This window comes from Acyrthosiphon pisum, chromosome A1 (assembly GCF_005508785.2).
Source record: "Acyrthosiphon pisum isolate AL4f chromosome A1, pea_aphid_22Mar2018_4r6ur, whole genome shotgun sequence".
NCBI lineage: Eukaryota > Metazoa > Arthropoda > Insecta > Hemiptera > Aphididae > Acyrthosiphon > Acyrthosiphon pisum.
The window spans coordinates 36,428,544-36,442,440 of record NC_042494.1 but is presented as its reverse complement, the minus strand read 5'-3'; the positions used below and the strand labels follow the sequence as shown (position 1 = coordinate 36,442,440).

General features: G+C 30.1%; 1 protein-coding gene across 1 annotated transcript in view; it reads right to left on the bottom strand.

Annotated features, from left to right (window-relative positions):
- The window catches only part of LOC115033701, a 127,335-nt gene that overhangs the window by 78,244 nt on the left and 35,194 nt on the right, over positions 1-13,897 (bottom strand). The window lies entirely within an intron of this gene.

Below are 13,897 nucleotides of genomic sequence, written 5' to 3'. Positions count from 1 at the left end.
TCGATGAATATATTATAATATTATGTTTATACATTTCCACAACGAGTCAATACAGTTATTTAATTTATTAATCAACAAAGTGAATACTTTTGGTTTTCAATAGTGCAGATGCTCTCTTTATAACTAATATAATTATTCAACAAAATTTAAATATTTAATATAAACGTTCAATAATCCCATGATAATTGTTTTAACATAATAGGTATGAAACAATATTATATCTTTATTATTCATTAAAATAAAATATCGATTTGTCCATCACATAATAATGCCCGTTGAATAATGTTTTCCTCTAAAACTTACATACTAACAAATATAACATAATAATATATTTATATATAGGACGTATATTATCCGGCACTAATATTTTAAGTATGATTGACAATTTATTCCATTATAAGTATAATAAAATGAACATAATTTTTAGCCGCATTTTATATTGAACAAACATATACTTCCGGTTTTGTTGATAATAATTATTGAGAAATCACAAACAATTATGCACTCATTAGTCTAACGGTTTGTTTAAATAATTTTTCGTCGTCAACTATGCTGTGTATTTTAGTCGCGACCAACTTTTCACACGTAAAGTAGATTAAGCTAAGCGTTTGGTAATTGTTTTCAATCATATCTAATTCCGCAGCAAATCAAAATACATATATGTAATACACATATTCGTATTGGTGGCACGTATTCGACACACACGCACACGGACGGTGCGCTTGACGTCAGGTTTCTCTCCAAACAATCGCTCAAGGCATTTACTATAGACACACACACACACACACACACACACACACACACACAAGGCATATGTTATTTCGAAGTAAAAAACGGTTTGCCAGGAATTTAAACGACGTAATTAATGGCGCAGAATGCAAACGGGAATCTTTTCCACGGCCGCCTCGGGGCGTATATATAAATATAATATTATATATAGGTACCTATCCGCCATACACGTACAGTGTGTACACGCGAGTAGGTATAGAGTTTCTTCATTCTCGAATGTCCCTTTACTCTGGTGCCCTATATACTAGCATACATATATATCCGAACGGATGGCCCAGTCCAATTTATACTGCGGAAGATGATCACGGCAGTTAAACGCAAAAGAGAATCTCGAGCGGGGGTGAAAAATGTATAGTACTAGGACTGTCGTTTTCAGGCCGCTATATCGGTAGCTGTAGAGTGCAGAGTACCTATATATTAGGTTTTGCTAAGAACACGTTCTACGGTACGTGTCTGACCACTCCCATTACATCTTCAAGCACGTGCACGTCAAAATTGGTAAGCTAATACGACAATAAGTACACTGCATATTAGTAGTATAGGTACCATGTCGGCTGTCGGTGAATTATTCGGGTTGAAGTGACTCGTGACTGACTACATAGGTGCTTGTTATCATATTAAACACGAAGAAAACCTGCAGGTTTGCAAATTACCGACAACACAAAATCACTAAACACGACTTAAAGACTATCAAAACTATAATACCTGTATAAATGACGTGTGACGTATTCAATTATATTTTTTAAAAACTCTTGGTAGGTACTCAATAGAGTCTAGACATGTAATATCTTGTAAGCAGTAGCAGGTAACTGTACATTTATGTTTGCATTATAGAATTTAAAATTATAAATATGAGTAGTCCCAGTATAAAACACATTATATTATATTATAGACTCGTTTTTAAAACAGGTACTTGTTTAATTTTTTTTTGTTTTTTTTTATTATTTATCCATTATGATGCTACAAAAATAATACTATTTTAATGAAGTACAATTTTTTGCCATGTAGAGTAATCATCCAGTACGATATATGAACGGTATTAAGTACTAAAGACATTCTACTCAATGGTTTCATTCCGTAGAAGGATGTGATAACGTTAACTTTTGAAGATTATCAAGAAAGTTTGACTTTATGAACTTTTAACATTTGACGGCAAGAGTTAAGATAGTAAACGTAGAAGTTTAATATCTGTTTATTCCTTACTATGAACTTTCATTATTCGACCTATCGTATAGACCGGTTATTTTGCGCTGGCATAAGACACTACACACTATACTGTATTGAAATAGTTTTGTAAAGCCAAAGCAGTATTGTATTACTCAAGTTATTATATTATGTATAACCATACTTGGTTCTATAAAACGCCAATACTGCACGAACATTAAATTATATAATATGAATGGCAGGACGTGGAATGTATTAATGTAAAATGTAAATGTAAATCGCCAAAGTCCATATGCGTCAAATGATATGTCTGTACTGATTTCCATTTTCCATATATGACTGAAAACAACAACAGCTAGTGCTATCAAACTTAATAATTATTTGTTATATAATGAACATAAAAACCCATTGACCGAACATAATTTTATATCATTATTTAGTGGGTGGGTAATTTATTTATAGTATTTTATTAACAATAGGTACATTAATACATGGATCAAACGTACAAATTATTATGAAATACAAATGACTTTGACACATATTTTTTTATTATTATTAAAGATTGACGTCAGTAATACATCGAATACATTTCCAGAAAACCGAATAAGTCTTATCATGGCGTTAAACGTATAGATCAAAAAATCTCTTTTTAACAAAATGATATATCATAAAAAACAATAAACTTAATTAAATAGATAATATGATATTACAAAAATGTAAACTGTCCCTACAGTTTTCTAAGCATCACATTAGGTACCTACCTATTATATATTAAACAATTATTATTTCGATATACCTATGGTAAAAACTTTATAATAATATAAACTATATATTGTCAATAATTTATTATTTTAAAGTTTTTTAACACATAGACATTGATAAAAAATAATAATTTAAGTCATTAACAACGTATTAATTCAACACAATATAGGCTAATAATCTATTTCATTGAAGTCTGTACCTCTAATAAAAAAAAAAAATGATTGTTATTTGTTTTTAAAACATATATTATTATTATATATATTATAACTATGGTTAGAAGTGTAAATTGTTTATCATAATTCATAAAATATATAAATACATATTATACGATAAGAATTAGGTACCTGTAGTTCATTATTTGATTTTAAAGCTTTTTTTTTATATATATACCTACCTACATAATTGAATATATAAATGAATAAAATATTTTTATTTATTCTTCTACATGTGCAAATAATTTAAATTATAATAAACTACCTATTCAATAATTAAGTTAAAATGTTACGTAGTAAAGTTATTATGATACTATATTTTATAAAACAACATAAAGTAAATAAAAACGTAAAATAAATATCCACCGGTGGTTAATAGTAGGTGTCGGCATAATAAATGGGTATACAGAGATAATAAAAATAATAATAAAACACTCGATTTTATTTTTATTTAGTTACCCCCATACACCTACAATGGCTTAGTCGAAACAAAACTGTGATGCAAGTACAGCGCTTTCGGACAGTTAAATTTAAAATTAACATTTCACAATACTTGACGTAATAACATCAAAATAATAATTAGTTTCCGGTTTAATCTATAACTTCATTTTCCGGGACATTTTATTTAATATTTTACACGTCCACTCATTTTATCACCTCTGGAACACATACGCGGCGAACTATATTATAATGCAAGAAGTGTGGGACGGTAATAAAATGTCAAGAAAATTATTAATACAAACCGGTTTGGAACACTAAAACCTCCAACATAATAAAAACAATACTATATCAATTATTATGTGGTTTTTTCGTAATGGTAAATAATCGTGGCCATGTATAATACAGATTAACTATACATTGAATCATAAATGCGACGTTTGCTTTTTTTTCGCAAACCATCGGGTTGAGCGTTTGAAAATCGTCATTACGCCCTCGTCAAGTGCACACTCGAATTTTTATTTTCAATTGTAACAAAGTTCAATGGGCCTTGATCGAATGAAATATGAATATACAGACACATAGGCCACTCAAATGTGAGAAACGCTCCCCGTAGTGTATATGTATTTCGAACGAATAAAAGGGCTGAGTGAAATAAAAAAATAACAATAAGCGTACATTATTGAAAAACTAACGAGTCATATAAATACGAACCTAGTTCACACATCGCATTCAAGTAGTCAAAACGTGAATCTAGAACCAAATGAGAAGAACGACACACATACACGGAGACACGTGTGTATATTTAGGCGTAGATTATTATTGTGTTTTATGGCTTTACGAGTCATATCGTGATCAGTCATAGTAATTTGAAAATAAAACATTCTAGTATATTGGGTGTTTGGGTGGCAAATAGAGATTTAAACAGGTTTAACCACGAATGTTTAAATAATAAATAGTCAGACTAACCGCATTAAAAGAATTACTCGTCTTATGTATCCTACTGCGGTCAACCATAGGAAGTATAGATGGCTTAAAACAAGCCGTTATCAGATTTGATAACTAAATAAAAATAAAACGAAAAAATTTAAGTAATAAATTCGAAAACAATTTTTTTTGCGATACATATTAAGCCTCGTATTATCTCGTCGCGTGGATCAGATGTGCAGCAATTCATTTTTACTTATGGCGAAAGACTGCACGTGCTCTAAAGGCATACGACGACTACTACACCTACTTAGTTACGTATACTATTTGATATCCCATTTTATTCTCCGTCGTTAGCTTTTTTTTTTTTAGACGCTATCCAAACTGTTGCGTCATTTGTGGTGTTTGCGTAGAATTGTGTAACGGTCATGGGTGGTTAGTTTTTAACACTTGTAGAATGCCTTTGAAAAGCTAGCGGGAGGTCGATGGCCGTTTTTTTTTTCTTTTCGCCACTCCTGTAAGAGGTAGTAAGTATTATGGCAGTGGCTTTCGCCCGCGATATACACAGACAATAACGAATCATACGCGACGCAAACACAATCGCGAGGGATATAGGGCCAGAAGAAAAAAAGTCGAACACTCATACTTAGACGCTGAAAGTGATGAAAGGGAGCTCTTGCTTTAACCCCTTTTTAGTGGCCAACTGTGACTTGAGTTTTTACGAAACACACCTGTCCAGACACGGGGGAATCGCATATAAGCGGCGAATGAAGGGGAACGTAAATTGTTTTTTCTTTCCTACACCTATTATATAAAGACTCGGATCAGTAATTGTGTCTTGGCCATGAATATATTTGAATAAACATGTGGTAATTCTTATAAACATAAAAATGTCCAACCGTATATAGGTACCTAACTCTTCTTCCATATATCATTACCTATCCTATTGTCACTGGTTGATTTTTTTTTTCATTCGTTTTCATACTGAATAATTTTTACTGTTTTATAGAAAGTAGATTGAAATTACTTCATACACAACTATAACACAAATTAACTTTGCTACAGTAAGTTATACCTACCTACCTACCTACCTAATTTATTCATAAAAAGACGAATTTTTCATTTTTTTATAATTGTTTTTCCTAAATTTGTAAGTGAATTCTGCATATCTCGTTGTATAAAATGTATTATTTCAATGACATTTTTAATTTTCTTTTCTTTAGTTTGAACAAATACAAAACGTATACCTACAAGTTACGACACATATTTCATATTTCAATGGCCCTTTTAAAATATTTGAGTAAACATAATAACTCTATTAAGTATCTACTCATAATTGAATATTGGACATTCGAGTATTTTATAACGATAAAATATGATTTATAGATAGCACCTCACAACGAATTACAAGAAAACAAATTTTTCAACAAACCAAAAATACAAACTATATAGGTAATCATTTGGTTTTAATACCTAATAAAGTTAGTAAATCTGAAATATTATTTTATAATTTCAAATACTTTTGATTAAACTTTAAACATACTCAATTTATTAATATCAGAATAAGTATTTGAAAAACACTGAATTCATCAAAAACTAAACTCACCCTTATTACATTACCTAAGGCTATTTTATTTCAATATAACCAGTTCGGCAAATAAATTATCGATTTTTAAGTTTTTGTCATTTTTTATGATGAAGTCGTGATTTTTAAAAAAAGTTTTATGATTTATTACTCGACTAAGAACCATAAACATGTTACAGTCTAATAACATTACGACGATATATTATAAACTTTAGTAAATGCCTAATAGATTTATCAAATCTGAGTCTATAATATCGTAGAAAAAAAAATCATTATTTTCATATTTTGGATTTTAAGTTCACTGCAATTTCCGTCGACTTGGTTACTTAAAAACTACAAACAGTATGTCTACATTCAAGATAAATAATATTAAAATTCTGATCTAGTTTAAGTCTATACGTATAGTTGTAGTAACCCACACAGTTTAGTTCCCATTGCGTTGGCCGAATCAAATTAACCATTGCAAACGATTTGCGATCATAAAGCAACGTTGACGGCCGACTACTTAAGCACAACACGCGCTCGTTGTACGTACCTATATAATATATTATGCATAGGTAAGTACGTGGTAGCCGAGATTTATTTATTTTTTATTATTACTTATTCTCTTAAAAATTTCCCCTCTGCCGCTGTATAGATAACAATTTATTAGCTACTGTCAAGTGAAAACCGAAACCAGCTCCGGGCACGTCCCCCCTCGTTCCCTTTACCCGTGTGCATAATATTATATACACAAGCTCATCAACACCGGGACCACATCATTGGACCACGCGCATATAATAATATAATAAGTAATAACACCCATCGTCGTCCGGGGGGTCCTCGTGTGGTTTAATCGGATCAGTTATACATGTTAATAGGTAACGATGAAACGTACGCGCGTATTGTATAGTAACCGGTGACAAACAAAAAAAAAAATAATAAAATTCAACCCAACCTGCTATAATGAATCCCGTTCTATGAGTCCGCCTTTGTAAAGGTACAGACACGCGACACGGGACATATGACAACCCGGCAACGGTATAATATGATGTTACCTCCATATCACCCAATTCGATTCACACGTTTTCACAATATTTGATTTAATTATTATTATTATTACGTGTATCGTATATATGTATAGTAAACATAGCTCAAAACATATTGACCGTAGGTATATGGTTCAAATTTCAAAAAATGATTGAAAAAAAAACAGAACATCAAAGAAAACATTCGACATATGTCGCTCTGATTTTTTATGGCGCAACTGGTCCACACAACGACAAAAAAAAATAATAATAAAATAAATGTAGTGACCCGAAACATAATATCCCCACGGAGATTTCGGACAGCGATAACCCGTTGGGTGGACACAATTCAAGTAAAACGATACCGGATGTGTTTTGACGTGGGTTATCGCGTGTATTAGCATTTGTCCGGCTCTTGGTAGGTACCTAAAAACACGATTGCAATGTTTTGCACAATCGTTTAATACTTTGTATTAAATGGTCCAATACTCACATTTGAAATGATTAAAGTTTATATTTGAATTTATTACTTTCTAGTTTTGTTTTATTTATAATATACCTATAGTAGAGCATAATGAAGGCGAATTGTTTAATTAATATTAATATTAAATTAAATAAAAAAAAAATCATTTACTTTTCATCCTGTTAAAACTACGTTTAATTGACATTTTAAAGCTGTTGTTATTTTAATTGTACCTATAGATAGTCATCGTGTATAAAATAAAATGTAAAGTATGTTTTTTAAAATTTTAACACATCGCTTAGTGAATACATAATACTATTATAGGTAATAGGTAATGATGATATACAAAATAAATCGCTACTGAGGAAATTTTAATCAATTTATACGATACTTATAAAATATAAATAAATTCTTGTGTTTGTAATACTTTAAAATTATTGTTGAAATTATATTTACAATTGTAATTTAGATGGTATATAAATTAGGTATACTAGTATATGAGTTTATGGTACTATGACTAACCGTAGTTTTTAAATTAACGAATGATGGATTATACAATATTACACAAAATATGAGAAATTAATTTATACACAATTTTACTAGTTTTAAACTATAAGATTGCAAATATGTATCAAACTTTTAGTTGACCTACATAAGGTAGTTCTATAGTTATTTTATAAGGCATCACAATTGTGAGAAGAATTTCAAATGTATAGTAAGTACATATTTTTCTTTACTGTGTGAAGTATTATTTTATTACTTAAACCCGTTATTTATTACACATTTAGGTAAGTAGATGATTTTCCTTAAGGATTATTATTTTTTATTAAGGTTTAACTAAACATCTAGGTATATAGCATAATATAAATAATATATACAATCATTATAAAGTAGTTTTATTAAAACTTATCATAATTTATGAATTTTAGATGTGTTGATATGAAATATCTAATTTAATGTGATCTTGAAACTTATTATAATAAAAGTTGCATGCACTTAAAGTTTTTCAGAGTAAATCAAGAACTATATTAAAGAAAAATAACAAACTCTGGATTCCATATCTAAATATAACTTCAATATATAGCAAGGTATACTTCTTTAATTTACTTCAAAAATAAGTTTACTAGCGATGCAATTTGGTATCATTCCACTTTTAGTGTAATTTGCATAACATCCTATATGCCCTACGTCATATTGTCTTATCGAATTATTAGAACGCAATAAAAATTCATTTTTTTTTACAAATAAAAAACCTTTTTGTATATTCTGTTTTGTTAATCTAAATTTGACTATGTGCATTTTTATACATCTGAGCGAAATTCGTTGCTCAAATTTAAATGAAAACGAATTTCATTATAAATTTAAAATTACTTTTTTACAATATAATAAGTATTTATTTTAGAAAATAGGTTTTCGTATTATTTACAAGCCAAAACAATTTAACGCAAAGAAAACCATTATAAATACATGACCCGAATTTTAACTGGATTAAAAACATTTATTACTTTGTTTTGATATTAAAAAAACTGATAGGTATAGCGTAAACACAAAACAACGCGTTAATATAATTTTACCGATAAACACAAAATTCCTAAAACAATGACTAAATACTATTGTTCATAATTTATTATATCATTATATTTTGTAATAGTAATAATAACAACATTCAGAACGGTGAGCACAACCCGGGAGGAAAACTCAACAGTCATGACAATAATAAGTAGGTACCTATAACTAATTCCTTATTAACAATAATAATGAAAATATCATATTTGTTAGTTGTTACCCGTCTTGCTTGCCGTCTTGGGCCAGCCTGTCGATCATCTGCATGTCGATCATATTTCGCATCAGCCGCCACCGCACGCGGGCCAAACCATGATCATCTGCATCGACGACGATCACGGATCGCCCCCGCAATTATCGCTTACACCCACGCACGTCACTCGCGCCAATAAATTACGCACGATTATTGCGCGGAAAGTGTCCGATAAAACCAAGTCTTGAAAAGCGCACACTCGACAAAAAACGAAAACAAACGGTTAAGAGAACGAACAATCAGCGGCGACGACGGAGTTTTGTTGAGCGGGAAAAAATGTCGAAGAGAAATCGATTAATTAATATAATCTTTAAATAGAATACATGGATCGAAGTTTGGTTGATTAATTGAAAATACAAAAATCTACAATAATAATAATTGAACTATGATTTATGATGTTAATTAATATTATAACGTCGAACTTATCAAAAGCTCGCCACTGCACTATATTATATTATGACACTGTCGTAAAATAAAAAATCGCGATCGGCATATTAATAATATAACAACGGACCGAGTGCACGCGTCGCCCAGTACTCACAAAAGCACACTGACACCGCCGGCGAACCGGTGGACGTGGATGGATATAAAAACACACACACACACACACACACACACGTGTTTGTATATGTATATATATATATATATAGTATATTGTGTACGTATAAAACGAAATCGCTACAAAACTGGTCTTTATCCCCGCAACGACCAGCGGTGCGTGCGTGCGTGCCCACTCTGGTAGTCTAGTTGTATGCTTGCCCTCGCGCGCGTGTGTGTGTGCGTGTACCTACATAATAATAATATTATAGTGTATAGAGAAGAGCCCCTCCAGGCTCGCGACCAATGGGGGAACAACAATAATAATAATAACAACAAAAACAACCGTGTGACGTGACCCACAATCGGTTCGACTGCGCTTCCGACGCGGCCGCCGCGGATGTCAGATTAATATCGTCGCGGAGTCCGGATGACGCAAAACGATTTTGAAAATAATAAAAAAATAATAATAATCATTTCGCGGATTTAGAGCAATGGCGAGGGGTGTGATTGATTTCCGACCACCCTCTGTGGCAGATTACGGATTACCGGCGGGTGGTTGTCGCATACGCTGCACATTATCATCAACACGCTGCAACAGAAACCGCGGGGGAGGTTGTTGAACTGGATTAAGCGCGGCCAATAATAAAAAAACACACATTATAATATTATGATGATAGTACTTAGCAGTTACTTACCTACGTTTTGTTTTTTCGTTTCCATTGCACCGAGCCACTAGGAAATTGCCACATGCAATACGTGTATTGTACATGCTACGTGCACCATTATTGAGACATTATGACGTTAAATCCCCATTTTTGCATTGTCCGCTACACAATTCAACCATACACGAGCTTATTAGCTGTTTTATTTTCATAACAGTGGGCATATTATTTCAACCGTCATAAAGTACACAGTGTTAATAATATTTCTTTACTGCGACTGTCATAATCATAATGATGTAAAATGTACTATGTAAACCATGTTCGACTAAACATTGACAAATACCGTGTAATTATAATATCATAATATAAATAGGACGAATTGCAGCCATTTTTCACATTAATTCTATAATACGATAAGTATACCAGTATGAACGTCCGAACGCATAGATGAAGTAGCTCTAATGTTCGTATGCATAGTAATAATGGTAAGTCTATAATAATCTGCATATATACACATGTGGCACGGTCGTATCATTAATATTACGAGGATAGTTGAACTTTGAAAAAAAATTGGATATAATATTATTATCTATATTATTTCTTTTCAGAAATGTTATTATCTAACAAGATACTTCAAATTATGTAAACATTTTTTTTTTCATACTAATTTGAAAAATCATATTTTATTTTACTTTTATAAAAGTTATAAAAAGATTTTTCAACATGAACATTTTAATAGTTTTTAAAACTCCGTCAGGTTTAATACATTTATATGGTTTTATTTGTAAGGATATAAACAATACTGAGCTAATTTTAAAATCAACTGGTGTTCTATTAAACATTTAACCATTATGGGTTTTACTATAGCATTATACCAACAAATAGTAATTATTTTAACCATCGCATAATGTGAAATTATCACCAGGCTTCGTCTAGCTTGAAATCAGCACAGAGCTGTGTATAAAATTAACACTTATGCGTGTAGAATTAACTACAAATTTCTAACTGTGTAGTATTTACTATTTACCATAAATGATCTAATCACAAACAAAAAATCCATCTACTATAGAATAAATATTGTTTAATAATATTATTATTTATATTACTAATCTGAAGGAAACTATAATCACACACAAATTGTAATTATCGAAAATGGAAAGTATAATAATTAAAATCCTTAAGTGTTTTTCTTAATAATCAGTTATCGCTAATATTAAAATATACAGCAGAGGGTTTTAAAAATATGCGTAACTATATTTAAACCTACAGCAATTGGATAATCGATTATTTTTTTTTTTATAAAAAGTATTAAGTGCAATTATTTTAAAATCACAACTGTGCTGAAAATAATATCTTCATTAAAGTTGGAATAAATTATTTATAGTAATTTACAGAACTTAATATATACATACTTGTGAAGGTATATACTTATTACACAATTTTAAATGTACCTGTAAACTTTTTTGTTAAACTTTATTTTATATATAATGTATGCAATCTGTTAATTTAATATTTATAGTAAGCTTATTATAGAATGTAGTTTTAATGTGATATACCTACATAAATAAAGTATAGCCCAATGGTAAGTGGTGACACTTTAAAATAAACTCTACATAAGCCTGAGGTTTTTTCCCAAGAATGATGGGTTCGTTGCATCTTTGCGTTGTTTCTTATTAATTTTACGAAGAGAATTGACTGGAAATGTGTCATGGCCAAGAGCGGATATTAGGGAATTTGAATGTTCTGATATAGGTAATTTCTAACTATAGGAGCGATATAGTTTATTTATAAAATATAAAATTTGAACAACGAATAATGTTGTAAGCACACACACACATACACACTCGTATACACAATTATTATGCTCATAAAGTCTTAAATCGTACATTTATAAATAGTTAAATAGTGCAAATATACTCCTATGTATCAGTATATTTCCATAAATCATAAAAAGATAGATTTTCAACAAAAAAACAATATTTCGTAGTTCAATAATTATATTAAATAAAGAATAATAGAAATGTTATATATTATATCCTCTTCAGTGTTCAAATAATAATATAATAATATAATGTCTACGCTGTAAGACATTTCTCACGTTTATTAAGTATCTTTTTTTGTTTGAATTGCGTAATCTTCTATTTAAACTATACAAATTATTATTTATGTGTACGTAAGTATACAAGAATTTGTTTTGGTATTAACGTAAGTTTATTTATAAATATTTTCATGTTCCAAAAACATTTAGTAATGACACCACAGATTTTCGCTTGATGCGGGCGATGAATTTAATACGCTTTTCAAAAGTTTTAAATTGGAATATTGGACGTAAGATTTGTCAACCGGCTCCCTATTGCAATACCCGTCAACCTTGTCTTCACTTAAATGTTACATGGTGGAATTCCAATAATAGTAGTTTTTGTCACTATAAAAAAACATTATTTACCTAAATATATTTTTTGAATGACGCATATACTGTTCTCATATTTGATGCTCACAATATTTATTTTATAAACTTAATGATATTTAATTTTTATTTAGTATAATTTGTCATTTGCAGTAGTATAATAAACAAGCTGAATAACCCGGTTTCACCTCTGTGGATCTAGTTGAATTTGTTAACGAAAATTTTATAAAAATCGGTCAAAAACTGTAGATTTGTATAAGGTTCATCGGTTTTAGACCTTATTGATGTTATATAGTAGATAGCTGTAAAATCCTACTTCAACCAATAAAAAATTAAAAAACATAAAATACAACTCTATAATATACAGCGTGATAAACCAAGCATGCTCACCCCCTTTTTCTTCAATAATGCAGTTATTTAAAAATCTGATTTTTGAAATTTTTAAATATACCTACTAAAGAGTAAAGACCATATTATTTTCAAATTCTTGAGATTTTTCGTACTACTTAGAATACTGTGACTATTGATATATTTTGCTAATGTATACAATATACATATGTATGTGTAAATCAATTAGGTACTTGAAAATAGTTTATGTCTACTGAATATTTGTATTAAAAATGTTCACCTTTACAAAATAGAATAAATAATAATTTTGTAAGATAGAAAAGTGTTGGTGGATATTATTTCTAAAGTTGTACCGTTTTCTTTTTATTAGATATTTCATTTTATATATCATATGTTTTGAAATGATTAAATGCGTATAATCCCGAAACTCCACATGGTACACTTTTTTCCCTGGTGTTACTTTATCTAAGTTATTCGATCTAAACCTATTTAAGGGGAAAAATCACACAATAGTTTTCATTGACATTCATAATATAAAGAGGGGATAGAATTGAAAATTACTCTCTATTTTTCGACATAAAGTAATTTCAAAAAAGTGCATCAACTGTGGTCGTATTTTAGATTCTGAGCGGAGCGAGGAAGCTAGTGGTTTTACAATGGTGTTTATTTTTATTTTTTTTTTATCCTGTATACAAAATGTCTACTAGAAGGAGTGCTTTGATTTCAACATATAGTTTCTTATCTTTTAGCAAATTGCATCAAGATGGTACTTCAGAG